Genomic DNA, 8,301 nt, shown 5'->3' with positions numbered 1-8,301 from the left:
TATATATATATATATTTATCTCCTAGCCGTTTTTGGTGGTGGTGTGTGTGTGTTGTAGCGATGGAGAGGAGAGTTGAGAGAAGAGAGGCAATCGACAGAGAGAGAAGCCATGTAAGGTTGTGAGTAAGATTCAACCAGTGTTCTTCTTCCTCTCCATTCCTTTGTGGATTGCTAACACCACCACCCTTCTCCTTTGTGGGGTTAGAGAGAAAGAGAACAGTCCAAAGTGAAGGTGAAAGTCTCGGGTCGAGCCAAGGTAAACTGGTGTTCGTTTGATTGTTTTCTGAGCCTGGAATCAAGATTTATCGAGGGATTTCCGCTACAATAGCCATCAACAATTACTGACAACAATGTCATTCTTGATGTTGTCGGAAATCTTGGAATGTGGTTCGATTGTTATGACCGGCAAACAAATATTTATTCTTTCTTCATTTTTTATGTATTTTTAATAAATTGTTAGTAACTTGAAGATTTCTTTTTAATTTTTATATTTTATATTTTATATTTATAATATTACAATTATCTTCGTTAATATTTAAGTCTATAATTTAAGCGGAACTTCCATCGTTATTGGAAGAAATTTTTTCTGAGCTAATTAGTTGAAGATATATAAAGCTATTTTGTTGATCAGTTAAAGAACTCTCTCTTTTGTTCTTCAAGTCCATAGACATATTTCATTTCCTGCAATAAAATACATTCATTACTATCAACAAATGATATATGCCAAGAGTGAAGACATGAATGACATTATTGGGAAATTTCATTTGTATCCGGGCTCTTACACGCCCATCACATGGGGGCGGGACCGGCGTACAATAAATGCGCGTGCCCCGATTGACTCTAAAGTTCAACAAATTTTTATATTTAATACGAGTTAGACAAGTCAAATTCATGTCTCAAAAATGAATTTAGATTATTAAATCTAATTTAGTTTTCTTACTCATCATTTTGAATTTGCCATTTAACAATTTTTCAATATGAAAGATGCTGTATACTGAAATTAGAATTAAAAGATAAAAATAGAATTATTGCATCAATTTCTACATGTTATTTTCTATTTGTCGCTTAAGAAATTTTCAACCCGAAAGATCTAGAGTCTAGACCTCGTTTGAACCCAATTTTTTTTTGTCAAAACTATATTTTTGAAAAGTTTATTGATGAAAAATATATGATTACAAAATAAGGAAATGATTTAAATTTACATGTAATATTATTTTATTGAAAAATGTGATTAAAATAAGGTCCAAACCTATTCTAGAATGACATTTTTTATTTTATTTTATTTTTTTCAAAAAAGGAGGCTGAATCAAGGGCGTAAGTCAAAAAAGGGAGCTGAAGAAAGGGCCTAAGCGCCCCGGCAAATTATTCTGGTCTCCACTATGACCAGAAATATTTTATTGGTAAACATGCTGGAATTGTGTCCAGTAAACTAGGTTTGCATGTGTGGTCCACCGTCCACTTATATTACAGCAATTTTTATTATTTTTGGGAGTGTCTATATTATGTTTATAATGGTTTAAGTTAATAAACATGTATGAATGAGTGATATACAAGTGGATAAATTTGGAGGCTCTCGAAATATATGAATAAAAAGTGATAATTTATTATAAATAATTCATAAATATGCGCCAAACATAATTTAAAATTAAATATTAAAAGAATTTTATTATTTAATTATCCAAGTAATAACAAATTATAAAACAAAAGTAAGTATTTATTTAGGAGACAGTGCTTTGGAAAGTGAAATATAATATTTTCGAGAATTTGTGATTAAAAAGTGGAATAAGTTATGAATTTACGTGTAAAATTATTTTATTAAAAAAATGTACGAGACTTTCAAATAGGCTATGTTAATCAAACACTAAATTAAAACTAACACAGTCTTTCTTAAATATTTAATTAAATATCTCAATTCTTTATTTTTTATTTTTTTATTTTTATTTTTTTTAATGTTGTGCTACATATACATCAAAATTATAGATTTTTTTCTTACCACCACATGATGTGGTGATATTTGATTGGGTTAAAATCTTATAAACCAAAAATTATAATAATTATAATAATAAATATAAAATATAAAATTTCTTCACTTTCTTTTTAACACCTCATTATCTATAAAAAAAAATAAAAATAATGATGTATAACAAGCATTTTTTTAATTTTTAAAATAAATCTATTTAATCACACTGGTATTGCAACATCAATTTAGATGATACTAATGTGACATTACTCATTTAATTCCACTTAGCAATCCCAATTGGGCTAAATAGAATTGCTCGTTTATTAAAACCAACAGTGAACATTATGAATTGCGAACAAATTACACTCAAATATTTGATCTCAAATTTATCGAAAAGAAAGTCTCATTTATTGTGATGTTACTCATATTATTGTACAAATTGGAAAATTCATACATTTGGCAATATGAATATTCTATACAACTAATTTCGAAATTTCAATTCTTACAACCCTTGCCAATTAAATAAAAACCTTAATTACTATCCAATTTCATCAATTCTTGACTCGACAATAGCATATTTGAGTCACAAGTCATACGCCTATTCTAATCCTATCAAAAGTTGATTTTTCATATAATTAGACAAAATGTAAGATTAAAAACAAAGGTGGTAGTGAGCTAATTGCGAATTTTTATGTAGATCGTAAATTTCGTTTTATTTCAAGTTAATTAGTGAATTTCACTTTTTTACCGTTTATTGATGGTCTAGTGAACAAAAATTATGTTAATACAAGCGTGTCATTGGACATGTAACATAAATTAATCAGACATAAATGGTATTTAATGATTGTAATCGTATTTTACGTCAATGAGTTCTCAATTTCATTTACTCTTAAAAATAAGTAAATCATAATTAAAAAAGGTGTAAAATTCACTAATAACAACTGATGGACACAGACAATTCATTTGGGTCGTTAAAATTTTTATGGTAACTTTTACTATATTGAATTTATAATTTAAACTTATAATTTTGTTACTTTTACTATATATTTCGGTTAGTAAAACTAAAGAAAAATTTCTTTGCGAATTTTAACTCTCAACGATCATTTAAAGTGATTCAAATTATACATTTAAATGGTTGTGTTTTTACATAAATATATTTTTAATTGTTCATTTTTATTTTTGTCAATTTTTTTTTATTTTTTACCATTTTTCACACTGCCTCATACAATGTGTAATTTGTTTTTATATTTTGACCTCAATTTTTGCACGGTTGACATGGCCAATGGAACTCTGATCTCTTCCTCTCTACGTAGACATCATCTGCATATTAGAACACTCCGTTAAGATCCAAAGGTCAATGGTCGGAAGTTTTCACTTTAGGATTCTATAAGCTCGAAGATACCAATAATAGTTATTTAGGAATATGGTATGCAAGTTCTTCGGTCCATCCGGTATGGCTTGGTAACAGAGAAAAACCTATTATGGATAATTCTGGCATTCTCTCAATAAATAGTGCTGGAAAACTTATTATAACAAGCAACGGATCAGATCCTATTGAGCTGTATGCAGGCAGAAATGGCGCAAATATAACAGCCACTCTGTTGAATTCAGGGAATTTTGTAGTGAGAGAGATGAATATAAAAGGTTCTGCGGGTAGGGTTCTGTGGGAAAGCTTTGATTATCCAACTGATACCTTCTTCCGGGGATGAAATTAGGTGTTAATCATAGGACTGGAAGAAAGTGGTATCTTACGTCATGGTTTGACGATATCAATCCCGCTTCCGGAGCTTTTACGCTAGAATGGGATCCAGGCACACGTAGGTTGATCGTACGACGACGAGGGTTGGCTTATTGGACCAGTGGCGACTTGAAAGACTATACTAATCAGAATTGGAGACTGAATTTCAACTATACTAATCAGAACTGGAGACTGAATTTCAAGGAATTTGAGAATATAGTCCCTAAACCTGATTTTGTTGATTCCAATTACAATTTCACCAATGTTTCAAATGGTGTGGAGGATTACTTCAGCTACTCCCTTATAATAGACCCCAAGTTGACACCTGAATATCGAAAAACTATTTCTGGATGGCGGCTGAGATATAACGGGGATATATATGATAGTGATAGGCCAATGATAGCACAAGTCTCTGTTATGGTTATAACATACAAGGATCTCCTGTTTACAAAGGCTGTGAATTATGGAAGCAGCCTGGTTGCAGGAATCATAATGAGACATTTGTTTTGAAATCAGGGAATTTTCGTAACAGTAATGGGAGCCGGCCAAATGCTTATGGTGATGATAATTCAAGTTTTACTGAGAGTGACAGCAGAGCAAACTGCTGGAAGGACTGTGAATGTGTAGGCTTTAGTAGTGGATATGGATATGGATGTTTCTACTGGAAAGGGAAAAAATTGACTTTTGAACAGAGTCTTGATGATTCTGCACTTAAACAATTCGTTCTTGTTTCAGAGCCTTCGACCAAAAGTAAGTTCATATCACAAAATCAAGAATCTTTCAACATATCCACACATTACCTTACCTCAATTCCTCCGCTTGGGGTTCAGAACCCCCCCAACCCCACACCTTTTTTTTTTTTTTTAATAAAACATTTTTTTATTGAGTTTTGATTTTTTGCAAAAGAAATTTCTTCTGACTAAATATGTTGAAGATATATAAAGCAATATGCAGGTCATAAATGTACTTCCCTTTTCCTCTATTCTTGATGTCCCATGGAGACATTTCTATTTTAGCAATGTGTTTACTATCATCAAATGATAAATGACAGGATGGAAGTCATGGAAAATCATTACTTTGGTTATCTTAGTAATTGTGCTTTTGTTGGGCTGTGTATGGTTCATCATCCGAAAAATTGAACTAGGTATCTCTCTGATCACTTGTAGCTTTGAAAAACCTTCTTCATATTCCATACAACTAAAATACCTATAACAAATATCGGCTATCGAGAGAAGAGAATATTATAAAGAAAGTTCTGTCTTAATTGATTTTATGTTGATATTTATATGCATATAATTTCACTTCAATAGAATGACCGGAAAGATGGTTATAGAATACAGTAAGACTCATTTCAGAAGTTGTAGTTGTGGTTGCATCATCACTTTTTATGTAGTGAGTATTGCAATTGTTGTAATATGTGGCTCATATAAAGTAGAACACATATTTATTGGAATAAATGGGTTGATGTTAGAGCAGAGTAGAGTGGAATGAGGAGAGCGGATATATAACAAGTGTTAAAATATTATCTCTACATGGTGCGTTTTGTAAATATTCTTGAGAATTTTTAATATCTCCATTGCATTCTTATTTTGTTATTCTCTAGTTTTTCAAGTTCTAATTATCCTAAAGATATTCATTAGCGTTCTTATGTTGATGCTTTGGATGATCATCTCATAGGGAAAAGGAAGAAGGAAGAATTACGTGAGCTGATGACTCTAGAGGAATATACTGAAACACATCCAATTGAAAGTGAGAGGCGACAGGGTCATTATCTTACACTGTTTACGTATTCATCTATCCTTAGAGCTACGGGCAGCTTTTCGTCAACAAATAAACTGGGAGAGGGTGGTTTTGGCCCTGTTTATAAGGTAAATTTGAATTGAGAATATTATGCATTCTTTGAATAGGATCAGCCCTTTGGACCTCATTCTTGCATCAGAGTAGTTGAAAAGGAATTGATCATTGCTACGGAAATACTCTTGTTGCCTTTTCTCTTTCTTAACCATTGTCCAGGATCTTTCTTAGGACGCATCAATTTTAGCCTGTGTTTAGTTTAAATTTGTAAACTATTTGTAAACATTCAAATTATTTTTGATCCACACATTTTGAAGGACTTACAAGTACTACCTACATATTTCTCGCTTATTTCTATCCATTTATGATTGAAATTGTTTATAAACACTTATCATCCATGATCAATCTTCAACTATTTCTTCTTTTGATAAATATATTAGTGTTGCTTCAATATAAGTATGGCATTGCCACTTTCGTTGATAGCTTCTGCTAATCTAATAATAAAAAAAGTATGTGTTTATCTATCATTACAGGGGAAAACAGTCGGGGACTAGAAATTGCGGTAAAGGTACTCTCACGAAGGTCAGTTCAAGGATTGCTCGAGTTCAAAACAGAACTAATACTTATATCTAAGATTCAACACGCGAATCTTGTCAAAGTATTGGATTTCTGCATCCATGGAGATGAGAAGATGATAATCTATGACTACATGCCTAACAAAAGCTTGGACTTCTTTCTCTTTTGTGAGTACCATCTATTTCCTATAGGATATTTACTTATGACACATTTTCAAGTTATAGTGACAGATTTTTTGAAAATATGTTATGATTGATGCAAAAATAAACAATCAAGAGACATTTCAACTGAAGAATAATGAGTTAATTTTGTTTACGAACGCATATTTTAAAATGGAATTTGTATACCCCAAGTTCAGAAACATAATTGGAGTCAACAAAATCTGTATTTTCTGGAATATAAGGACAATTATAATTTTATCTTTATTTGTTTAGATTAATTAATTTTTGCCTCTTATTAGTCCAAATATATACTTATTGCAATGTTTAAAAATACTTTATTAGGCACTGAGACGTTTTATCTCCATGAGGTGAGAATGTAATCCTCGAGGCACTTTGAGGCGCGAGCGTCAAGATAGAACTATAAAAGAATATGAAAATATGCTCATAATAAATTATGATCGTCCCTTTCAAAAATTTAATAATAAAACTAATTAATAAAATTAAAAGTCTAACTTGCAACGAACATAAAATAAATCAAGAAAATAGAAGATAATAACTCTTCAAATTAGTAATCATGTAACAAAATTATAACTACTAATTTTTTATATGATCACTCTAATGTGATCGTCTTCTTTATAATTTTTTTTTTTTTAGGAAAAATGCTAGGCAAACATGTGATCATTTTAGTTGGTTTGACGCGTGAGCCTCACTAAGTCAAGGCATAAGTTTCAATAAAACAAGATACTTTTCGTACATGATAGGTCCAGCTAAGAGAGAGCTCCTAATTTGGGATACACGTTTCACCATCATTGAAGGGATTGCTCTACCTTCACAAATACTCACGATTACGAATAATTCACAGGGATTTGAAAGCCAGTAACATATTACTTGATGAGAAAATGAACCCTAAAATATCTGATTTTGAAATGGCAAAAATCTTCAAGCAAAATGTGATAGAAGCAAATACAAATAAGTGTGCTGGAACATAGTAAGTAACAAAGAATATTTCGTTCTCATAATGTCTATATATATACACACTCAAGGCTCATTACTAGATTTCATGATTTCACAGTGGCTATATGGCTCCTGAGTACGCGATGCAGGGTACTTACTCCATGAAATCAGATGTCTATAGTTTTGGAGTTTTAGTACTCGAGATTGTGAGTGGTCGAAAAAACAATAGCTTCCAAAATGAAGAAGGTCCTCTTAATCTTGTAGAATATGTAAGTTAACTTTTGATCAATTTTTAGATTCATCTAATTTAAGTTTTACTTTTTTACTTAGATTTACTGTAAAATTATTGTAGGCTTGGGAACTTTGGAGTAACGATGCTGCAATCGAGGTCATGGATCCGATGCTGACAAGTTCATGCAGCCGTAGAGATCAATTGAAAAGATGCATTCATGTTGGTCTTTTATGCTTGGAAAATCGTGCAATTGATCGCCGTACAATTGAGGATGTTATATCCATGTTAAAAAATGATATGATGCTTTTGCCAATGCCAAACTATCCAGCATTTGTCACCATAAATAGTACAATTTACGAACTTGAAAATGGCAAGTCTGAGAAGTTTTTGGCTAATGGACTCTCGATGTCTGCAATCGATGGAAGGTAGTTAAACTCGAGAGCTACTCTTATTTGTTACACTGAGTGTTCCATGATATTTCAAGTTTTCACTAAACTATGTAGCTTTTCAAAATTCTATTTTGCTATGCGTTAAAGATATTTGTGTCCAATGTAATTATTGGTTTTCATTTGTGATGCAAACACAAGTTAGAAAGAATAATAGTATGTGATCACAATTCATTTATTTGTGCACAATAATCGAGAAGTAACCAATAATTTGTTCAAAGAGCTCCAGTTATATTATTTAATAAAAAATAACCAAGTTTATCTTGAAACCATAAAGTCCTTATTTGAACAAAGAACCCTAGAAACGTAAAAATAAGCTAATTACTACTTTGTCCTCACTCAATAAATGACGCTAGAGGTTAATCAGTGTTGAAAGAGGATGTGAGGACACCCGAGGCAACATAAAACTAACATTTTGAGCGAAGGCATCATCGATTTTG

At 31.4% G+C, this 8,301-nt stretch overlaps 1 pseudogene; it reads left to right on the top strand.

Moving 5' to 3' along the window:
• Positions 1 to 8,039, top strand: part of LOC111375687 — a 10,446-nt pseudogene extending 2,407 nt beyond the window's left edge.
• Positions 8,040 to 8,301: the final 262 nt, after the last annotated feature.

Source organism: Olea europaea, unplaced genomic scaffold, assembly GCF_002742605.1.
Source record: "Olea europaea var. sylvestris unplaced genomic scaffold, O_europaea_v1 scaffold1403, whole genome shotgun sequence".
NCBI classification, from domain to species: Eukaryota; Viridiplantae; Streptophyta; class Magnoliopsida; order Lamiales; family Oleaceae; genus Olea; species Olea europaea.
Note: the sequence above shows the minus strand (reverse complement) of the source record. Positions and strands in the feature narration are given on the sequence as shown.